The sequence below is a fragment of the Acanthochromis polyacanthus genome, chromosome 4 (genome assembly GCF_021347895.1).
Source record: "Acanthochromis polyacanthus isolate Apoly-LR-REF ecotype Palm Island chromosome 4, KAUST_Apoly_ChrSc, whole genome shotgun sequence".
Classification (NCBI taxonomy): Eukaryota; Metazoa; Chordata; class Actinopteri; family Pomacentridae; genus Acanthochromis; species Acanthochromis polyacanthus.
Window position 1 is genome coordinate 44,516,427 of NC_067116.1, and position 24,967 is coordinate 44,541,393.

The 24,967-nt window shown below is 38.7% G+C and overlaps 1 protein-coding gene across 1 annotated transcript in view; it reads left to right on the top strand.

Annotated features, from left to right (window-relative positions):
* The window catches only part of xpr1a (xenotropic and polytropic retrovirus receptor 1a), a 133,951-nt gene that overhangs the window by 66,926 nt on the left and 42,058 nt on the right, over window positions 1-24,967 (top strand). The window lies entirely within an intron of this gene.

A 24,967-nucleotide genomic window follows, 5' to 3' on the forward strand; every position in this document is an offset into this window, starting at 1 on the left:
CAGAGTGTGCTGAGAGAAGATCAATTCTGCCCCTGGTGTCCTCCTGAATCACATTAGACTGACATTAGAATACTAATACCCACAGTAGCATTCGCTGAGGTTCCAGCTGATAAAGGTCACAGACGAGACGCTGCAGCAGGTCCAGGTTTGTTGCAAAAACATGTCGCATGTCTGATTTCTATCAGTTCAGACAGAATGTAGGAAATATGTCGCCGCACTGTGCAGATTTGTCTCAGAAATGTGTTCATTAAGGCCACAAATTAAGTTCTCTAAAACATTTTGCTCACGTTTTTCTAAAGCTGCCCAGATGTTTGCTACAATCAGCCCTGCATTTCATGATTTTTTAAAATTTTTTGCAAGCTGAAACTTTCATGTCATATCTATAATTTCATGAAATTATTTTTTATTTTCCAGATTTTTTTCCTGCATTTTTAAAAGTGCACAAGAATATCAATAAAATGACACAAATAGACAGTGAGTTTGCATATTTAATGAAAAATAACATCAAAAACCTGACCATGAAATTTCCATCCGAATATTCGGATACCAAAATTAATATCCGGGTACCGCCGTCGCGAACGAATATTCGGATATTTGGGATATATGTGTCCAGCCTCAGATACAAGTTTGTCCAAAGTAAACTCAAAATGTGAGGCAGTGGAGGAATGCTGCTTTCCTCAATGATCCAGACTGACTCATCTGATGACTTTATGGTAAACTAAAGGAAAATGAGATGAAATCTGTGGCTGTACATCCATGAACTCTATTGAATAAATCAAAGGAATGTGCTTTTTTGTGTGTAATTGGATGTGAAATGGGCCCAAGGATTTCCTTGTTCATACAAACAGGGAGACTGACATCCAGCTGTATTCATGGCACCACAATGAGGCAGCCGATACGTACACTCTGTGCATTCAGGAACGTACAAAAAAGGCCTCATTAGGAAGCAGAATCTGAAAATCCTCCTTCATGAGCTGAGCAGAGGAGTACAAGGTGAAGACAGATAGGAGGAGAACATGCTTGTTTTCTTAGCTCATGTTTCATTCTCTCCAGAGGTCGTTTAGGGGATAAATACGCTTCTTGTCGGCTGATAAATAGTTTTGAATCTCCAGCTGTGTTCTCTGTTCCTCGCCGTCGAGTCGTCTTTCTCTCGGCGGTCGTCTTGTTTGTCGCTTCCTCTGTTTTCTGGCCTCGATCCATCTCCTGCAGGCCTCGAGGCCAAAGTGTGCTCGGCTGTAATCGTCCTCCTTTAGCCCACACTGGACCTTTGCTCCTCCACTGCTGCTCCTCATCCTGACGAGCAGCTGAAGCAGTTTGGGCTCGTAGACGTCTGCTGAGGAGGCCGGTACGACTCAGACCGATAAAGTTACACCTGATTATCGCCTCAAGTCTGTGTTTTGCCTGAAGCAGCATTCAGGCAAACACTCCTTAAAGCTTCCTGGTTGTATCTGAGCATAATTTTGTGCTTCTGCGTGTGATTATTTCGGCACAGTTTGTGTTTACATAGACAGATGAGGATCTCCAAGCTGCAGATTTGAACAACATGTTGCACAATTAACACACCTGATGAGCAGCTAAAAGTCACTGCAGCTCCAGTTTTGACCCTGATGAGTCTGCTGGAGCTGGTCTCTGTTAAATATTAACTGCTGTTTGCCCTGCAGCAGCTGAAGCATTAACCTCCCTGTTAGTTTGCACAGAAGAAGAACTTCAGACTGTAGTTTGCTCCGGTGAACCAGAAAAGTCTGAACTCAGCAGAAATGAGCAGCGTGAACATTCGTATCAGCAGATTTTCTTCAAATAAATACACATTGGTTCAGTCCTGTTCATTTCTATTCATATTATATAATATATTTACCTGCCTGAGAGGTTTTCCACCTTTTATTCCTTTTCAGTTGAATTCTAGTTGATTTTATTTGACTTTTTTGGCATGAATTTACCCAAAAAGACTCTTTAATGTCAAAATGGAAACAGATTTCTACAGAATAATGTTAATTTAAAATATAAAACTGTGATTGCATGTGTATTCACCCCCTAATTCAACACAGTTACTGACATATAAATCGTGTGAGTGCAGTGAATGTGTCTCAGTGATTGTAGTGTAAAGGTTTCACTGCTCTCCACTCATTGGTGAATGTTGGCTGCAACTGGGGAGGATTTAATGCTGGAAGACACTAAAACTTGAACATTTCCAAGAGAGCAAGTACCTTTTGAACTCTATATATGCTAAAAAATTAATGGAAAAGCTCAGATTGGTGACAAATTAAAGGTGAGAGGATCTGGTGGTTCTGCTCTGTTGTTTTGTAACTTAAGCTAGGTTAGCACAACTTTAGCAACGCAGCGCAAATGAAAACAATGACAGACGCCACAGAGCACGTCACTCGTCATGACACACGTCAAAGAGAGTTAAACTGGAATAGGGCTGCAGCTAACGAAGCCTCGAGTAATCGGCTGTGTCCGAAATCGCATCCTAACGTACTACTCATACTAAATGTGACGTCAAAATAAGTATGTAGTGCGTTCACATTGGATAGTATGAAAAGATTGAGTACGCGAGAAATACCCGGATGTATACTATATCCGGAAAAATTTTAAGTATGCGCGGTGACCACACTAGTCATACTCAACCGCCCCATAATGCTTTGCGAGCTATCCACCGAAATGGAAGCCTCCGCAGGATCTGTGGCCGGACCGCGGCGATTTTTATTTTATTTTATGTGGTTAAGTAGTCATCCTAATCACCCCACAGATTTGAGAAATAGGTGTTTTCTGACCGTTTTAAATTTGTCAGACGCCTCACAACGTGCTACTGAATGCTAGCAGCTAGTTGCAGCAGCTCGCTTTGCATACAGAACAAGTAGCAGCTACCTCCAGTAGCCTGCAGCTACAACTGAAACGATTCGCATAATCTGGCTAATAACTGCATGAGGAGTGCCGGCTTGAAATTGCCACATTAATTATGCGACTGTTTGTTAGCGTAAAATTGACCTGAAGCCGGCATTTAGCCGAGATATTTGATAGCCGTACTTCCGGTTTTTGTCGTCGGAGGTTTGAAATGCATTATGGGAAACGTAGTAGTATACTACAGTGTGAACGGTCGGCATTCTAATCATACTTATAGTACGTAGTATACAGTATATACTCATTGAGAATGTAGTATGTAGTACGTTAGTATGCCATTTTGGACACAGCCATCGTCTCAGCACGATACATCAACAAAAGCGGAAGTGAGCGCGCAATGCAACAGAAATCACCGTCCGACCGGAGCGCGGAACACGGACGGACATCAGTGCTGCATCGTGCATGTTGGGGTAGAATGCACGATGCAGCGCCGATGTCAGTCCGTGTTCCGCGCTCCGGTCGGACGGTGATTTCTGTTGCATTGCGCGCTCACTTCCGCTTTTGTTGATGTATCGTGCTGAGACGACTACTCGAGGCTTCGTTAGCTGCAGCCCTAAACTGGAACATGTAGAATCATTGTTAATTTAACGTCGTTCTAAACTTACCTGTCGGCTCAGCCAACTCCTGTAATGCTGTCTGGCTGTAGATCACTCCTGTACACCTTCTACGAGATTCCGTCACTTAACAGCATTTACAGTTTTATGAGAAATTAAGAATATATCAACGTTTAATCAGCAAAACTCCAGCTGATGACGATTATTTTGAAAAGGGATGTAATCGACCGATTTTATCGTCCGGGCCTTACTGCAGAAAGATGCTCTAAGTGATCAGAATTTACATTTAATCAACCCTCTGAACCCATAAACCTGGTATGACGTGTAATCTTTTTAAAAACAAGGCAAAACGACAACATTTATCAGGGCCAGATGCTGCAAAAACAGAAGGAATAATTGTATTTTCAGCTTTTTTATTGCCCTTGAACTACTCTTGTGCAATCCAAATCTCTGCGTGAAATCATGACATTTCATAAAAAACGTTTAATTGTAGAATAAAAAAATCATTGGCACATCCAAGATTCTGTAAAAAACACAAAATTCTACACTTCTTGGTGTAACTGTGGAGCTGTTAATGACTCAGCTGTGACCAACAGTCATTTGACAAAAATTCAGCAACTTTTCAGCTGAACTAGGTTGGACTGCAGCCTGTGTTTACGTAGAGCTCAAAGAACATCAGCCTAGAAACAAATTAGAAATGTAAGATATTGATAGTACGCAGTGTTTTTTCCAGCGTTTATAGTAATAGTGGGCACATGTCAGAACTAGTGAGTGTATTAGTATGAACTCCCTAATAAAACACACTTTGTGAAATGGAGATCATTTGAGTTTAATTAAATTTTTCACATTTAAATTATAAAACTAATGAGTCTACTTTTTTAAAAAATGCCTTTCATATTTAATTAACCCTCTGAACCGTCATACATGCTCTCAGGTTTGAATGGCGTGTTAGAACGTAGCTAAATTATTAAACCGATAACCGTTTCCTGCTGCTCAGATAATATTTTGAGTTTTCTGTTCGTCTAGTCCTGGTTGTTCTGTTTCCTTAGAGGGGCAGGACTTTGTACTGCAGTGGAAAAAAAACAAACATCCAGAAGGCTAATGAATGAGCTGAATGTAATGAATCACCTCCATCCTTGTGTAAAAGCCAGCAAACTGATAAACACTTGCAGCTCTGTTGCTCAGCTGTTCGTACCTGTAGCTGCCACATCCATCACAATAAAGGCTGCTTGTGTTGAGCTCAGCGCGCCTCATTGGCATTTTAGGGCCCTTAAAGGACAGTCGGAGTCGGCTGTAATGAATAACCCATCAGCTCGGTCGGGGCTCCCGGGGCCCGATCTGTCACATCCATCATCTGCTGGGGGCCTAGCAGCTCAAAGGGAGGGTCACTGAGTTAAAGGGGGGTATAGGTGCATTTATGGAGGTCTGATAGGTCCAGATTTCAAGGTTAGAAATGAGATGAGGTGATTAGAACAAATTCCTAATTATGAGAGCAAAGAGGAGGATATTTGTGAACAGGAATGTAGTGGAGGATGAAGCTGATGTTGGGGTAGAATGGTGCTGATGTTGGGGGTAGAATGGTGCAGATGTTGGGGGTAGAATGGTGCAGATGTTGGGGGTAGAATGGTGCAGATGTTGGGGTAGAATGAAGCTGATGTTGGGGGTAGAATGGTGCTGATGTTGGGGTAGAATGATGCAGATGTTGGGGGAAGAATGGTGCAGATGTTGGGGTAGAATGAAGCTGATGTTGGGGTAGAATGGTGCAGATTTTGGGGGTAGAAGGATAAAGATTTTGGGGTAGAATTATCCAGATGTTGGGGTAGAATGATGCAGATGTTGGGGGTAGAATGATGCTGATGTTGGGGTAGAATGATGCAGATGAATGGTGCAGATGTTGGGGTAGAATGGTGCTGATGTTGGGAGTAGAATGGTACAGATGTTGGGGTAGAATGATGCTGATGTTGGGGTAGAATGATGCTGATGTTGGGGGTAGAAGGATAAAGATTTTGGGGTAGAATTATCCAGATGTTGGGGTGGAATGATGCAGATGTTGGGGTTAGAATGGTGCAGATGTTGGGGTAGAATGGTGCTGATGTTGGGGGTAGAATGGCGCAGATGTTGGGGTAGAATTATCCTGATGTTGGGGGTAGAATGATGCAGAGGTTGGGGTAGAATTATCCTGATGTTGGGGTAGAATGATGCAGATGTTGGGGGTAGAATGGTGCTGATGTTGGGGTAGAATTATCCTGATGTTGGGGTTAGAATTATCCAGATGTTGGGGTAGAATTATCCAGATGTTGGGGTAGAATGATGCAAATGTTGGGGTAGAATGGTGCAGATGTTGGGATAGAATTATCCTGATGTTGGGGTGGAATGATGCTGATGTTGGGGTTAGAAGTTTAAAGATGTTGGGGTGGAATGATCCAGATGTTGGGGCTCCTCAGGGGCTTTCAGACACAAAGAGCTCCATTCCCCAGAGGAATCTGCTCCATCAGCTTGTGTTTCTGCCCTGATTAAAGTCATGCAGCAGCCGCTAATGCAGCTATTATAAGCCATCTCTGTCTCCCAGGTATTCTCAGATCAATAAGGCCACGCCCCCTCTGCTCTGTCACATGACCGGCTCCCATGGCAACAGAGACTCATTAGCATCCTTGATAACTGATTTATTTCTGTCTTTATGTGCAACATGATACAAGGAAGAACACTCTTAATAACATGAGTAATAAAAACAGATTTTAGTCGATACTTTCTCCAGAAATAGAATCCAATATATTAGATTATTATTATTTCCATGTTTATCATAGTAATTAGATTTTTGTACAGTGACTCTACAACACTATGGTAACATTTACAGAAAATAAGCTGACGCAAACACATTTTATTGAATATAAATCAGCGCCAAATATTGCTATCTTATGGATATTTGCAGTTTTTAAAACTATTTTCCAAATTTTTATGTTTATTTTGTTAATTTGCACAAAACTAATGAATCACAGAAAGAAAAGTATTAATTTCCATGTTGACAGCCATGAAAACAAACCAGAAATATGGATTTTTACACATAGTGGTTAATGAATTACACATTTATTGTACTGAATAAACCCATTATTTTTACAGACATTTCCTATTATTTGACAGAAAAAATCACAAATGATTTGCTCTCATTTTACAATGTTATTTAGTGAAATTACAAAAAAAATTACAAATTTACATGAAAAATGCCAAAACTGTAAATAATGCCTTCATTAAACAGAATTTTTCTTTCATATTTCTGATTGTAAAATGACACTGTTTTACTGTATCTGAATCAGCTAAAAGCAGCTTTTAAATGTGGCAGTATTTAATCTAACTCTTTCCGGCATCCTTTCTGCCAGATTTCACTTTTTTTAGTCAAGATTTTTAATGGGATTTTTTTTCCAGCGTGCGGCATTCCCTAAATATCCATCAGGAGATTCCAGGCGGACAGCAGAGAGATGAGTTTTTTCTAAACGCTCCCAGTGGGACCGTCAGTATAAAAGGCTTTTCATGTTAGCCGGCCAATAAGAGCCTCCAGTTTTGTTTCTGCTGTGGAAAGTGTCGGTGTCGACCTAAAGGTTAGAAGATCATCACAGAAGGGATTTAAATCCTCCCAGCTGCTGCAGAGCAAAACATTTTATTCTTCCAGCTGTGTGACGGATGTTTGAGTGAATGAAACTTTATTTATCAAGATGTATCAAACATATTGAAACATGCTGCCTTCTCTTTTCAAATCAAGAAAATTCACAGATTTCCCTATGAATTTACAGTATTTTTGCACTGCGTTGCTGTTATAATTTACTTAAACACTTAACTGTACCGCTGACTGCAGTAGATTCAGAGGTTTACTGTTTGATACTTTCAGTAGTCTACGCTACACTGTCAAACATTAATGTTTTAATCTTATATTTAAACAATTAACTGACATTTTAGATTTTTGCCACTTTGGTAAATTACAGAAAACAACTCTTAAAAAAATGACAGAAAAAAATGTTCTTATGTTCATTAACCCAAAAGAGAAAGAGAGAAATTGTACATAAAGTCCAAATAATAGAACTGTATTTTTACAAATGCTAATCCATTCTTCTACAATGTTTCATCATAAAATTGTTATTTTTGCTCTTTTTAAATCAACAAAATTACATTTTTTCCAAGTTTACAGATTTTTATAATTTTTTTGACAGCTTTTTTCCAGATTTTCCCTATTTTGTTAAATTACAAATAATATATAGTAATATTACAAAATAAATATTTACCAGTAAATTATTATATTTATTGTTATTTTTATGTTTTTTTTTGTAAAGGCAGAATAAATAACTGGTCAAACTGTAAATAATGTCAACCTCAAAAGTCTGTATTTTTTACTGAAGTAATTTCTTCTTTTACCGTGTGTGGCCATAAAATCACACAGTTCTGCATTTAAAACAGCTTATTATATGAGTATTTTACAGTTTTTGGACATTACAGTTCTCTGACATTTTTCAACATTATTTTTTCTTGCATCCTTGCCGTCAGTCAGTTTTTTTCTAGATTTTTTCATCTTTTTACTGTGTGTATATATAGTTTGCTGCCGTAATCAACCTTAACTAGAACTACAAATGCCTGTAAATTACATTTATTCTTTTAAAATGTAAACTACCGTGAAATAACGTTTCTTTAGCTTTTATAATCCAGTTTAACATTTAGAAATGCATTTAACATTAAAACCAAAGGATGAGGCAATTTGCATTTGTATTTATCTCAAACACACGCAGAAATATATGACAAACTGAAATGTAGTTTAGAAACCAGGAAAAACAAAATAAAACTTGGGGTAAATAAAAAAGTTTACAATGACCCGTCTCAGGGCATCATTATTGTTATGGATAATATATTCAGTCGCCTAATCAAGTTTCTAGTCTCAGCTTTGTGCTTTTTTCTTTAGTGAACTGTTGTGCAATAAAAAAAGTGTTCAATCTGTTTTTACATGAATGGCTATTCCTGTTTTTGGCCCCTAAAAGCTCCTCATTCTGCAGTATTTAATCATATTTTGTGACAAGCACTATATAATAGTTCCAGTTGTTGTAGTGTAATGACTGTGCTGCTTTTTATTTGCATTCTTTTCTCATTAGAAGCTGCTCCTTCAACCAGAAGCCCATAATAGCTTGTCTACACCTAAAACGCCTCTTAGGAGCAACACACTCAGAATCCTTCCTGTTCTGGGAAACTGCCTCCAATATTGTTTTATTTCACCGTCGTGGACCGCTGACTTTTTCGCTGCTCTTCCTGCTGCAGCTCGGCTCTAATCAGAGATCACGTATTGATCCTCGGCTCACACAGAAAGAGCCGCTGCTCACCGTGCAATGCAAAGGTACTGAGTAGGCCTAATCAACGCGTATTGATCATTCTGTGCTGACTTCTGGGGTGCAGTTTTCTGCTATGAAATGTGTTTGTTTCTGTCACCGTGGAGACGTGAAGCTGTCTGGAACATTTGTCTCAACACGCTAACAAATTGGGAATAAATGAGTAGCAGTGAGGCTGCATTTTATCAAATAATCAGCGCAGACGCACACAAATGAAACGGGAACACCTGCTCATTCACATGCACGCACACACAGCCATGTGGAAGCAATTGGCTGCAGCAGAGCGGAGGCCGAGTCCCGGAGCTGGTTGCTAATGGCTACAGGATCCAGGGGAGAGATGTCGATAATGACAATGTCACTCCCAGCCAACCAGCACGCGAAAATGGGACGCACACACACTCACACACACACACACACACACACACACACACTGACTCACACACACACTCCAACTCATGCAAGTCTATCGGTGCATTGAGGGTTCAGACAACGAGGCGCTGAAATGGAGCAATTTTCTTCCATCCAGGTGACTGCTGTTATTACAGCCGTCAGAAAGCAGCGCCGCCTCAAAGACCCATTTCTGCTCCCCGTCCGACGATGAAGAAAGGATTTTTTTTTCTTTTCTATTTTACACTGAAGGCGCTTTAATCAGCATCTGATTTTCAAAAATATTCATTTGACTTTCTGGGGCAACTAGACAGTCAAAAAGTAACGTAATTTTACAGAAATTGCACAAAAACACCAAAAAAAATGCAATACATATAGGTCATAAATGTGAAATAACGTTACTGAATGAGTGATTTAAAAAAAAAAAAAAACTTTCCTGAAAAGACCTTATATACATTTAAAAATATATAGTGATTTTACAATTATTTCCTTTTTATAATGGAGAAAACGATTTAATTCAAGTTTAATACTGTACTCTGTAAAAATTACTTATTGTAAAAAACAAAAAGGTGAAAATCTGTCAGCACGTGTGATGGGAAAAAAACATGGATACTGTAGCATTTAAAAATTAATAAACCAGTGAAAATATTGAAACGTATCTGTGAAAGATTAGATTTTTTATCTGATTTAAATAGAACAGAATCAGCATAATTCTGTGGTCACACACTGTAAAAAGGACAAATTACTTTTTAGAAAAATACAGATTTTTACCGTGGACGTTATTTCCAGTTTCGTCATCTTTTTGTAAATTCTGCATGCAAAGAAATACGTTTTTCTGTGACTTTACTGGACTTATTACTAGATACTTACAAAACCTGCGAAATAACAAGTTACTGCTTTTTAATCCTGAACACACACACACACACACACACACACACACACAAGGAAATATATATATTTCTTTGTGATTTTACTAGTTATCTGTAATTTAGCAAAACAGGAAAAATCTACAAAAATTAGAGTAGAAAAGTACACTTAAAGACATTAAGTTTTACAGTGTAAATATATTTTTTAATAGATATAACTACTAACTTTTAATTATGCATTGATTTGTTTGGTAAATGAAAGATGTCTTGCATATTTATGGCAGTATGTGTTTTTGTTAGCGTCAATACGCAGTAACAATCAGTCAAAATGCAGCTTTTACCATTAAATATATCATTTATTGTTTGAATTACTTGTCCGTAACAATGGCTTTTCTTGTTTCCTGACCAAATTACCTCATTTTCACCAGTCACTGTTCTCTTGTTTAGCCTTTATTTGTATGTCTCCATGTTTTATTGCTTTTCCTGAGTCGTTTGGTGAGTCTGGCCTTTTCATTAAGTCCAGTTTATTGCTTCAGATGTGAGACGGTTAATTTCCTGATTACATCCATCAGCAGCATCAACAGATGAGATAACTGGAAGCATCGACGCAGCGGTTTCTTCCTCCACAGCTTTACTTCGGTTTCCACTTTAAACATGTTTGACTGTTCACATATTAACACCCGGTGGTATTTTTAGATCTTTTTATGGGTCTTATGGATTGACCACAGAACTCTTCAGTCTTACGACACCCTGAACGCTTCCACTGTAACAGCAGAGCGACCGGAGCGCAAAGCAGCCCAGTCAGATGATGTAACGTCATGCAAAACTTACAGGACAGCCGCTCCGCTCGACTTTTTCACGCTGGTTTTATAATCGATTGAGTGTCGCTGAGAAGAACTCTGCATAAATTCAGAAAATGAAGTGGATTTATTAGTCGTGAAACACGTTGAAAGTCTCTCAATCTCTGTAGAAATGTGTAAAATCTACATTTTCATCAGAAGAACTGATAAAACCTGCAGTATTCTTTGTTTCTTGTGGTGATAGACCCAGTTTATCTTCTCCTGACATCACATTACTGCTCATGAAATCCTCTGTGGGCCCTCAGTGCAGGTTATTTTCCGTATGAATGCAGCCGGTCCAAGATGCCGCCTCCTTTGCTTCCACTCGGCTGAATGTGGCTCATTGAGGAGGAAAGATGAGGAGAATAGGTGAACCTGCCTTCAGAAAAGAAGACGCAGAGATTAGAGGCTTCCAGTCGTCCCTCCATCTCCAGCCGAGCGGCAAAATGAGACATCTGAAGCTCTTTTCTCCGCAGACAAGATGATGATTAATATCAATCGTGTTTGGCGAGCGCGGAACATAAACCTTATTGTTACGCTAATGAGCCGTGACCATGTGGACCAGCCCTGACTAATGGGGTTCAGCTGTCAGTTTGGGATCCTACGAAGAAGATTTCATCGAAGATTGACTCAGTTTTGAGGTTATTATTTCATTTTATCTGCCCTCATTGTTTAAAAAAACAACTTTTAAGCAGATACAAGGTGATTATGTAGATCTTTCAGGAATTTCTTTGTGTTTTCTTAAGATTTGAGATGATTAAAACATTGAAATAGTGCAGAATTAATTGCAAAATAGAAAATATATGCATACAGAAACACAGATTCCCTTCAGGCTGTTCGTGCTCTGAGTTCACACCATCCTAATAGCATCTGCTGCCCTTTTTCATCCACCATCGTCCATCCTGTTTCCACGTTCTCCTCTTCCTCTTCCCTCCTGCACACCTCCCCTAATTTTTTAATTAGCTGTTGCTTCATATGACCTCCATTTTTGCAGCTCAGTGAATCAGAACGTCCGGTCGCAGCAGCCTCAGGTGTTTGGAGCTGAAGTTCTGTGATTTTAGAGAAGCAAATAGATGCACTGAAGACCTTTAAACTTACAGTAAACTTCTAAATGGTTCTCTTCATAAAGAGTTTGAGAGTTTTATCATTTTGCGTTCACAATGCTTTGTGTTCTTTGTGGATTTGCCACCTTTGCAGGCCCTTCCTTCCAGCCAGATAACTGAAAACTCTTCAACTGTAGAACTTTATGCAAAAAAACCCCAACAGAACCATAATTCTGAAACTAAAGATGTGTATTTACAGAACAGACTCGCAAGTGATTCGTCCAGTTCAAATTAAATCTCATTACCAGGTACTTTAACATGATGTTTAATCCATAAATCCATGGATGTGCGCTTGAGCCCGTTAGATACTGGTTCTCCAGTGGTGGACAAAGGAGGAAACATGCACATTTTGAAGTTGTATTATGAGAACCAGAACTTCCTGCTTTGTAGGATGTTTCTTTGTCATCTGACATTCATAAAGATCTGTGTAGATCTTTGATTGACCGATAGTAGCTTTTCAGGGCTGATAACGATGCAGATATTTGAAGCTGACATAGGGTCAATGTTATATTCCATTCATATTAAGGCTTCTTAATTAATAAGGATTACAACTGATCATGTGTGCTAACGACAGGAGTGATGACATCAGAGCGTCGCAGGTTGCCATGACGCTCTGCTCTGTTCACCGATCGATCGATAACGCCGCGTCTTCTCCACTTCCGTCTGCTTGATTTCGTCTGATCGCTCTCTTTTATTGCCCTCTCAGGTTTATATCTTGAAGCATTATTAGTTGTATTTTTCCAGACTCTGATTCAGGTTAATCTGTGACTGCCTTCTAACTTAGCTGCTAGCTGTTAGCTATTAGCATAGCTTTAGCCACTGTGAGACTATTTCCTGGTTCGTGGGGCTTCTTGATGTTTTTGCCTTTTTGCTAGAAAGTCATTGCTGGTTTCTTAATTTGTCCATCATCAGTTAATAAAAAATTATTACGCTGATAATTGTAAAAATGCCAAATATTGCGCCGATATTTGACCGGGCTGCTAATCAGTTGATCACTAGCATTGAATAACGTGGAATGACTGCTTTTCAAATCACTGTATTTGATTGATTAAATATCGGATGGTTGTCTGAGTTAATAGTCAGCATTTTTCCAATTATCTGTCTGATTCCTGTTCTCAATGATGTCCCGCCCACAACTCTGTCTGATTGGTTACACGTCACCAGTAGCAGCCAATCAGAGCTGATTTTGAAAATACTGAGAAGTTTTCCTTTAATTAAACATTAAAAGAAACATTTCAACAAAGATTTGCATAAGATATGTTTTTAGAAGTAAAATAAGTTTGTGTTACTCTAAATTTTGACAATAGAAATTCTCTTTTTACTACCAGTATATCGGTTCCAGATATCAGTTATTGGCCACTTTTGCTAATAACCGTTATCGGTATTGACTTTAAACATATCTGTCGACTTCTTTGATTAATGCAGCAAGTCAGTGTGGGGAGTTAAACCTGCTGTGACTTGAGATCTTGTTTATTCAGATGATTAATTGAAATCAAATTTCAAATTAGCGTTACTATAAAGCACTTTTAAAACAGCCTGAGTTGACCAAAGTGCTGTAAATGTTATCAGATGTGATCAAACAGCGTAAAATACTAAAACCAAGCAACTTATAGGATCAATTTCTAACATAAAAATAAATTAATTAAAGGCTCGTTTTGCAGATACTTTAATATTCGTATTCAGAATTCATAAATTATGGCTCTAAATGTGAAATTGAGCAGAAATACTGTATGTAAGTAAAAGGCAATAATAGTTCCATCAAAATCATGTTTTCAGGTGAACCATGTTGCATGTTTTTGTGCATTTTTCTTAAAAAAAAACTGCACGTGGAGCCTCTGGAGTCGTCTTATATTCACCTCACAGACCGACTTTCCTTTGGAGACGCTTCCGTGAAATCAGAGCTGATCTCTTAAGATTAGATTTGCTTCAATTAATGTTGTTTGAGGGATCAGTGCAGCCGTGAGTTTACATACTGAGACACCGATACTGATCCTGCATGCTTCAGTGCCAGGATAAAGTCTGCGTTAACCGAGCCGAGCCAGACTGTGCAGAGAAACGTGATATTGATGGTAACTATCGCGTCAAACAGCTGCTATTAAAATGTCTCAAACAAAACAGAGACTGCAGACTTTACCGACACAAGAATAGTTATTATTTAACAGATTCTGGATCTCAAAGGGCTTAAGATGTCTGACAAAGTTTGAGAGACGCGATTGAACCCGAAAAGTCCAGCGTGAACATTTCACCAGATGAATCGGAGTTTAATTCACGCTGTTATCGGTTTGCCTTTTTTCCCCTGGCCTCTGTCTACCTGCAGAGAGATGGAGGGAGGAGAAACTATCCAGATCTTCAAGGCTCTGCGAGGAGCTAGAAGGAAAAAGGAAAAGGTCTGGGCCAAACTTTCCCTCCTCTGACTGTCGGCGATAACGCTTCACAGCAGCAGCTTAGTCAAATAAGAAGAGGAAGGAAGCCGATAAAGACAGAACTGCTCGGACTCACTGCTGACTTTTCTTTTTTTCTTAATAAATGACCTCTGATGGATTAAAAGGGCAGCATTAATTAACTTCCCCATCAGCCCCCTGCTCAGAAATGCTGTTTTCTGTGGGCTTGCTGTTTGTTTGATTGGAATAAATCTCCTCTCTGTCTTGTTTTAAGCATCCTCTTTATTCCCGTCTGAGCTTTCAGCCTCTTTAACCCTCGTCTGAACTCACATGGAGCTTTTTGTCTCTGCAGTTTGTTGCTTCGATACAGTGCGTACAGTTCTCCATTAGTCAGCTGAGGTTTGTGCATTTGGACTTTTAAGGAAGAAAAAGCAAAAGGTCGCTGTCAAGGCAGATTTATTGGTGCTTTACTGGCTCTGGTTCTTGTTAGTTTCACTTTTACAGGACAAACAATAAGTCTAACAGCAAACATGACCCACTTCATGTGAGGCGCACTAACTTCTCCTGTTAGTCTACTTTTAGTGTACTTTTTTCAGCCATCTGTATCAACATACAGCTTGTTCAAGGTAATTACTGCACAGAGGCAATTTCAAAAGCAATTTTCTGTTCTATGGACATTTTTCTGTGCAGTATGTACAAGCAATTACTGGAATTCATTCAACAACTGACCCACTGACTCATGTCAGACCTTTATTGACTCGTCACAGGCGGAAAAACATTGATGTTTCCAAGAACAGTAAGGATGGCTCTTAGTCTGACTCAGCGGATGTAGATTGTTGGTATAAATCTGCTACTAACTGCACATTTCTTGCAGCTTTTTCCTCAGCTGTATCCGAAACACTTTCTACATGCTACCAACAAACGCCACATGCAGTATAAAACATGATTAGGTTGAGTCTGTCTGTGAAAATAACCTTCTGTAACCACTTTGTTGTTTGATTTCAGTACCTTGGACAGATCCATTTAAAAAAAAATTTGTATAAACTGTTTTGCAGATGATACACGATTCTTATCTGCCAGTAAAAGTAAAGAACAAAAAGTATTGCTGGTCTGCTTTAAAGATTATCAGCTGTGTCTGAAACATCTACTACATGTTACCGAAAATTGTAGTTCTACGTTCCACAGTAGTACGCAGTATAAAACTGTGAAATCATCTTTTCTTGCAGCATGCTACATCATGATGAGGTTGGTTTCTGTCTGTGAAAATAACCTTCTGTAACCAGTTTGCTGTTTGATTTCAGTACCTTGGATAGATCCATTAAAAAAACAATCTGTATAAACTGTTTTGCAGATGACACACAATTCTATTTTCCAGTAAAAGTAAAAACCCAAAACTCTTGCTGGTCTGTTTGAAAGACTATCGTCTGTATTTGAAACATCTACTACATGTTACCGACAAATGTAGTGCTACGTTCCACAGTAGTACGCAGTATAAAACTGTGAAATCATCTTTTCTTGCAGCATGCTACGTCATGATGAGGTTGGTTTCTGTCTGTGAAAATAACCTTCTGTAACCAGTTTGCTGTTTGATCTGTTTTGTCTTTTTATATTTAATGTCTGAGATCTTATTGATTTGTTTGAATCTGTTTTCATGATTTGTTTAAATTGATAAATGATAGTTATTATTATTAAATGTTTTCTATAAAAAAATGGTGCAGTTTCAAGCTACAGATGCCCAATAATGTCATTTTACTGCTGATTTTGCTGATTTTATGTCTTCCAGTATAGAAAATGCAACATACGGACACATTAACAATTAAAAAACTTGATTTTAATTGTCTTTAGGGTGTATTTTCCTCTTTCACTTTCTTGGATTTTGTACGTTTTCTTCTTAGACCTTTGAATTTTAGCCGATTTAAAGCCTTCTGTACAGTTAGGTAGTAGAAAAATGGGTCTAACTAGAATATTTTATTTGCTAAAACAAAGCTTTCAGAGTGTTTATACCCCATCTACTCTTCTTCCTTTATGACTTTCTGTCTTTCTCTTTCTATATATATCATTCCCCCCCTTCGTTCTGTCCCTCCCTTTCTTTATCCTCCGGTGTATTTGGGTGTTTTTGTCTTTTCCCTTTCGGTTTCTGGGATCATCTTGCAGCCCATCTGGCCTCTCGCTGCTACTCTTCCCCTCTCACCAAGCTCTTGTCTTTCACTTTCCACCAAGACATTAACACTTCTCCAAACGTGCGATCCCCTCCTTCACATTCAGCCGTCTGCAGTTTGTTTCTTTTTTTTATTTATTTATCGTGGAGCTGCTTAGCTTGCAGTCTGCCAGTATAAATAGTACAACAATGGACGTGGAGCCCCGGTATGGTTCCTGCTGCTGCCTCCGGTGCTTCCAGAATCACAGTCTCGCCCAGTCAGTGTGCATTCTTAATGCTCCCCGGCCTCCGAGAGGGACATGATTGGTAGAATTAATTGTGGCTGCAGGGCTGAATGGGAATAAGTGAGAAAAAAAGGAGGGTGAAGGATGGAGGTGGGGGGTGTTGTCTGGCTGGTTTGAGTGTTTGTGTTTGCTTCCTTTAAGCCTGGAAGTGTTTTTCATGCACTCATTCTGTTTTTTTGTCTCTCTAGATTAATAATAAAGTTGATTCAATCCCATTCTCCTTTATAGCTGCTGTGATTTTACACCTGTGAGCTTGCAGGGACGAGATAAACGGAGCAACAATCATCGTGTAATGGCCTCCTCGGCTCCCGGGACGACAATGCCATCAGAATAGAGCTGATATCGCGCAGGGAGGTGTCATTAAATGGGATAAATGGGGCTTAAAAAAAGCAGGAAATCCAACTCGTGAAGGGGTTTCTTTTAAGAAGAAATTGATGCTTCTGTTCTTTCTCCTCAGGCTGATCTTTATCTCGGTTGTCTCGCCTGAGCTTGAAAAATGTGAAACTTAAAGAAAGCAGAGTCAGTTTGCTGCGACGGAGCGACATGCATGTTTGTGTCTATAAATCCGTCTCCTGCAGGGTCTCCATGTAGGATTTACACGCTGGTTTCATGGGGTCGCGTCACAGGATGCTGGCATGGGAATATAAGAAGCTGGGGGTGGGGAGTGTGTGTGTTTGGGGGGTTCTGGGGAAGCTGTCTCATCATTTATTTATACAATCTACAGAAGAAGGGGTTAGCGGCGGGAGGGGGCTGCCTGCTGCGAGCCGCCCGGGGAATACTGTAGGTCAAGAGTTGTTTTTCTTGCTACCAGCACAATTCTTTGTCTGAGAAAAAGTGAAGCCGGTGAATGAACACAATGAAATGGACTGGATCTGATGTATTCGTAGCATACTGCACCCGAATCCATCTCATTATTTTGGACATAAAACCACCTGATGTGGTTCACTCACCTCCGGCTGTCGGTGCTGACGCTGAGCTTGCTGGTCGAGACACTTAAGGTGGTAGTCGACCCTAATTTATTAAACAACTTATTTTGTTATAATTTCTAAACAATGCAACCAATCAACACAAAACTTGGCACAAAGAAAGATAGATTTAGTAGAAGCATTTTACATTTAGCTAAAGTCTGCCACATTTTATAGTTTCCATGGTAGCAACAGATTTGGCGAGATACAAAAAATCTTGTGGAACAAAAATCTTCAGAAGGAAAATAGTTATAAACACCAAATGTGGTGCTGACTCCTTATGTTACTATGTATGTTTTAAGTAGACAGATTTCTACTTCATCTAATATTTCTGCTCAAATAGAAAAAAGGACTCTTTTCATGGTTATCATTCAAGTAAACAAAAATAGGAAAAATTGTCTCCTTAAAACATAAAGCACTATGTAACATATAAGCAGTCCAAAAATGAAGGCAATGCATCAAATTCTCTTTTGGCTTTCCATAATCTCGCACTTTGAAAAATTCTTAATCGATCTACTCTTTCTTCTGTCTTCTGTCACCATTTTATAATAAAAAATTGTTTTAAAAAAAAGCCAAAATAACAAGATTCAAAGAGATTATCGCAAATAAAATTTGGTTTGCAGATGTCGATCGTTAGGTACGCTTGCAACGAGATGGCAAATCCACGCAAAGTTTTCAGGTTATACGATAAGGCTGATATAGTTAGGGGGAGGTTTCTTTTAGTTTATCAAAGGGGTTATGAAAAAATACATGCAATTTGAGGGTAGGAAGACTGGTCATTGCTGTTCATTTTGGTTGCTATGGTGGTTGCTATGCCAAATTAAATGGCATACTCCGACAAAAACTTGTTTTTTGAAGATATTCCTTTATATGCTGTCAAAAATATAAGCAATAGTAAAAGTACAATAATGTAGTAAAGTTAAAAATAGGAAAAAATTTCAAGTTTTAACTCTTAGGTATAGATAGACTACCACCTTAAAGGACACAGATGTGCTTCCTTTGCTTCATTTTATAGCTCTTGGAATTAAGTAAATATGCGTTTTTCAGACAAAAGTCAAGCATTACTTTGAGCTGTGAAAGCTGAGACACAATAGATGTGTTTAAAGGATGAATTTGGATTATTTCTTTATTAACTGTCTCAGAAGTTGGTCTAATTATTCTTTTTTTTAAACAAAATGCATTTGAAATTGTCAAAATTCCATCATCTTTTTGTGACCAACCATCCAATAAGCTTATAATTTTAATAAATATGTGCACCAATATCAGAATATCCTGCATTCACGTATGGAAATGATGCATAAACATGTTCAGATCCAAAGTACAGGTTTAACAACAACAAAAGCCTTCAACACTGATGTTTTCCTCTAGGGTCAGTTCATGTCAATTTAGATATTTATTTGTTTATTGTCTCTGAGAACTAAATTTTGTCACATATTTGGGCTGAATTTTGAGAATTTCATCTATTTTGAAATTTTGAAATTTATATATTTTCACCCTGACAAATAAAACTTTTAAATAAAATCCCATTTTAAAGATTCAATATCTCCAGAAATTAAACTCCCACAGACATGAAATTGGGTGAGAACACAGACAGAATCTTTTCTAGCTGATCTAAATGATTGAATGTCTCAATTAGAGGCAGATTTTTTTTAAATTATTGGCCCTTGAAAATGGAAAAAAGAGCAAAATGTTCAAGTTAAGGTGGCTTTGGGGTTTCAGCCCGGTCTCACAGGGATTCGTGAAACTGTCACGTCAGTTTTTGTTTCGGTTTCGTGCGCACCAACACGATGTCGTCATGTTTTTCGTGCCGCTCACCACGAGCGAAACCCGCTGTGGTAATCACATCTGAAAGTGGTTTATACCAGCGGATTCATGACGATCTAAGCTGTCCATCGGCGTTTGCTGCCGCCGCTGCGGCCACCGGACATTCTTTAAATTCCTATGCAAATTGGGCGGATGGACATTCTTTAAATTCCTATGTAAATTAGGCGGATTCATGACGATCTAAGCTGTCCATCGGCGTTTGCGGCCGCCATTGCGGCCGCCGGACATCCGGCCGCAACAGCGGCCGGATCACATCTGAAAGTGGTTTATACCGGCGGATTCATGACGATTTAAGCTGTCCATCGGCGTTTGCGGCCGCAAACGCCGATGGACAGCTTAAATCGTCATGAATCCGCCGGTATAAACCACTTTCAGATGTGATTACCACAGCGGGTTTCGCTCGTGGTGAGCGGCACGAAAAACATGACGACATCGTGTTGGTGCGCACGAAACCGAAACAAAAACTGACGTGACAGTTTCACGAATCCCCGTGAGACCGTGTTGGGGGTTTCAGAATGTTTCCTGTGAGTGTAAATGTATGGATGGATCCGTATCTCTTGGTAAAAATGCTGACTTTGACGTTGACATTTCTATAACTTTTGCAGCCTCTAACTTTGGTAGACTTTGATATTTTTCAAATATAGAAAGATAAAGTTCAATTTTTTTGCAGTTTTGACAAAATGATGTTGCAGATTCATCAGTAGGAGACAAAAACTGTTGTTTATGGGGTATGTAGGTTGTTATTCTATGCAGAAAGTTGCTTTTTTGTTCTCTTCAAGTTGAAATTGAACAACACATGAGGCTAATTTCACCTGATACTTCCTGAATTACGTCTGATTTCCCCAGACTGACCCACGTCCATTTTCTTTTACCGTTCTGGGCGTTTAAAGTATCAATCCAGTACTTCATTCATGAACTTATTTGGAGGTGAGAAAACAAAACATGAGCCTTTTTATCGCTTAGATTTGCTCAGTTCAGGGCTATAATTCTCAGCAGTTAAACGTTCCTAAACCTAATTAAACCATATATTGATTTTTGTGTAGCTTTGAATGAATTAGATCCTGGAGAAACGGTTATGATGCCGGCAGCTAAACGAGAGGCTCAGCTGCTGTAAATCATCCGTCCTGGTTGCTGTAAAAACATCTTAATTACTGACTACATGTCCTCACAGATGCTCTGAACTCAGGACTGTTTAGATCTCTGAAGGAACATGACAGTTTTTTGGACATTTGAGGCAAACTGAAGTCCAAACCACACAGTTTAAACACACAAACACTCGCAGTAGCAGAGTCTATCCCCACACTGCCCTGCAGGTCCTTTATTCTCCACTGCAGTGCATGAAACAAACGTCAGCACATTCAGACCTGCAGGGAACCTTTAAAGACCGGCTGGAGGATCTACAATCCCACATTCGGGAGAGGAGGCTGACAAGAACTCTGTGCTTTTTTTCAACCTGCACAACAGTTTGAGTAAAAGTGCTCAAAGAACCACCAGAAATAAGTTCTTTACTGAACCAGGTGAGGCCACAAGGAATTATCTTGAAAATAAAAGAAGCTATTTTTCCTGAAGGAATCATTTTTGATGGTTTCGGACACACATTTGGTGTTTCTCTAAAGAGACGTTTGCAGAAATTAAAAAAGGTTGTTTTTTGGCATCACTGCAAAGAAGCATTTCTATTTCCAGTCAGCGCCTTTACTTTCCTGAGTATGTGGGTATTTAACATTAAGTGCATTTGAATGGATCTTCTTGGGGTAAAACTGAACTCTGATGCCTTTTGCAGCCAGTTTCATTGACGACAGCGTAGGTTTAATGTGAACGTTCTGCATACATTCCCCGTCCTGTCAGTGTGTTTAAACATTCATTTCCCAAACTTTTATCTACCTTCAGACCCATTTGGTGAAAGCTGTCGACCTCCAGAAAGCCACCTCAATTATAAACCACCCGGATGAGAAATAATGAGAAGTCCCACTGTGCAGACGACGGAGACGCCGTCAGATTAGCATGGAACTGATGCTGCTGATTAAATCAGAGATATGTGACGCGCCGCAGTCGTTCTGTGAATTTAGGATGCTCCTGTAATTAGGTTTTATTGCTTTTCCTCTGTAATACAGTTAATTTTTAGAGGCGGATGAACAGTGGAGCTGTGAGGTGTTGAAGGTGAAGCGTGGGGATGTAGGAGGATGGAGCTGTTGAGTCTGCTAGTAAAACCTCAGCAGCTGTGAGCCTGAATTCAAAGACGAACTCTGACTAGAGCTCATGCCTTTGTTCTTCCACACGGCATCGATATACGAGCATAAAGAGACGTGTGCACGTTGTGTGCAGATACACTCCTACACTGATGTGTTTCTGCATGTAGCAGGTCAGCAGGAAACAAAGCGACACAAGTGCAGCTTCGTTTCATGACCTCCTACCTGAAAACCATCCACGCTTTGATTTAAAGCTGCTCCACCGACACGCTCAGTCAGCTGATGTACAGGTGGGAGAAAATTTCACAAAATGTTCCGAAACATCTGTGGACGTGTGATTCAGAGCCCGACGCTGTAAAAATGAATAAAAAGAACAAATATTTAGAAAAAAAACTGCACTGTAAAAGAAGAAAAGCTGTAATTTTACTAAGCGTTTATATTTGTAAAAACACATGAAAATCCAACTTGATTACAAAAAATATCCTGAATTTTCATGGTTATTGTAAATATATATGCAATCCTGTTACCCTCAATAACCACAAAATGTAATATTTTTAAAAGAAATGTGGCATTTTTTGGCTGTTAAAATGCCTCTGCAAATTCAGTGTACTTTTACAAAACAGTATTTTAGAGATATTAGATTAAATTAATGCATATCTGTTTAATAATGTAAAAATATATATTTCTAAAATGACATACAGTTTGTGACAACAGAACAAATATTGGTTCTGTAAATTTACGCTTTTTAAAAATAAATAAAATAATAGACATTTTGCATAATTACAGATGTTTTCACAACTAACAGGTGAATAAAATATTATAAATATATATTTCTGAAATTATACACAGTGACAACAGAAAAAAGTTTTGCTTCTGCAGCTTTACACTTTTTTGAGAAGTAAATAGTATAAAAGACATCTGGTGTAATTGCAGATTATTAATATATTAAAATAATATTAAAAATGTGTATTTCAAAAATTACATACAATTAATATGTAATGTACAGAAAAAATGATTGGTTCTGTAATTTTACCCTTTTTTTAAATGAAATAAGACAAGTTATATCTTATCTTTATTATTATTTTATTTTATTTTATTTTATCTATCTTTTATTCTGTTTCAGTTTATTTTATTTTATTTTATTATGTTATATTTAATTTAATTTCTTTACTTATTTATTTTACTGATCTACTTATGTATTTATTTTATTTTATTCCTTTATTTTTATTTATTTATTTTACATTTTAAACTAACCTCCAGTGTTTACCTATTTTAAACCTTTAAGATGGCGTTTCCTCAGTACGTACTGGGTATAACAATGTCCCTGTTTTTTATTATTGTCTTTTATTTATGTTGCTTTTTAACAATACAGTGTCTGGATTGCGGGGTGGGTGGGTTCGGGGCTGAGTGGGGTAGATTTGGGTCATAATTTCTTTCATCTGATTTTAATTATTTGTCTGTTTGTAAAGCACTTTGTGCTACAACTGCTGTATGAAAAGTGCTATATAAATAAAGATTATTATTATTATTATTATTATTGTATAATTACAGATGTTTTCTCAACTAAAATGGTGACTGAATGTGTTTCCATCAGTGTATAATATCTATAAGCATTGGTAGTCTGTCAAAATACGTTTTTTATCAACACATGATTGAAATTACAGGTGTGCTCCTGACATTTGCTGTTTTTTTAATGAATGCCGGAGGAGCTCTGGGAGTAAATACCACCTGACATTTATAAAAGGATATGTTAAAATATTCTGCCTCTGATGAAAGATCATCAGGTAACTGAGATAATTTGATGATTCCGTGCAGTTTAAAATATTACACCGCATCCAGAGTTCCCAGTGCAGACAGTCGGTTTATATTAGAAGCTTTATGAGAAGGTTTCTTTCATTGAAGGCCCCAAATTTTGACATTTTTCAGAAAATTAATTAAAGTCTCACATGTCCCCACAATGTGCAGTTTTTTTTCAGTTTTTCAGCGTAGAATACCACAAAGATGACTAATTTCATCATGACATCTGGTTTTAGTTCTGTGCTAACTGAGCTGTTTCTGTGTCTGTAGCTTTAAATGCTGCTTAGCTATTGCTGTCCCCGCCCCCTTCAGGAAGAAGACTCTCAGGAAGAAGAGTTGAGCAGAACCAGCTGTAGAAATTAAACAAACCTGGTGAACTGAGAGGCAGCTGCTCATTCTGATTGGTTCACCTGGAAGCAGTGAGGGGGCGGAGCTATAATGGATGACTATTAGTTTGCTGATGCATGGGAGTTTAGTAAAATTCTTACTGGCTTGTAAAACTGGGAGGCCGTCTAGTGAAGGGGTGGGTTGAGGAATGGCAGGAGCACACATCTTTATATCTTAGCAGCTTTAATTTCACACCTTCAAGTTTATAACAACCAAAAAAAAGACCAAAAACAAACAGATAGTTTGCATTATGGAACTTTCAAAATGATTTTGTACGCGAATTGATGATGGTTTTATAGCCATTCCAGATTTGTTTTAAACCTAATTCTTGGTGTATGTATGCTAAATACTCCACAGCTCATGCAGTGCACCTCGTCCTTTCCTCTGTGTCTCCATCCTTTAGTGGCCTTCATGCAAACTGTTCATTAGCAGCGTGACCTTTTACTTTAAATCACTTCGCTGCTCAGTTTGCTGATGGCCTGGAGGTCTGACTGAAGGAGAGTTGGACCATTAGTCAGTGTGTCGAGGAGAAACACCGACCGACCAGGTGCTCAGTCACTCAGCTAACTGCTAACGCTAGCCAGCCGATCAGTCAGCTGTTCGAACATCCATCCATCCATCCATCCATACGTCCATCCATCCATCTATCCGTCTTCCCGTCCGTCCATCCATCCGTCCATCCATCCATCTGTCCGTCCACCCATCTGTCCGTCCATCCGTCCATCCATCCATCCATCCATCTGTCCGTCCATCCATCCATCCATCCATCCATCCACATTAGATTTAAGCTCATATTCTTTCGTACAGTCAGCGGTCCCATTTTCAACTATTGTCATAACTGCAATCGTCTTGTTTTGTATACTTATTGAGTATTACTTCTTCATACAAAGGTCCAGTTGCTTTTTACTGAAGCTGTTAACTGTTTGCTATGATTGGGAAGTGTATTTTTCAGCCTTTCTTTTTGCTGTAGGGAACATTCTT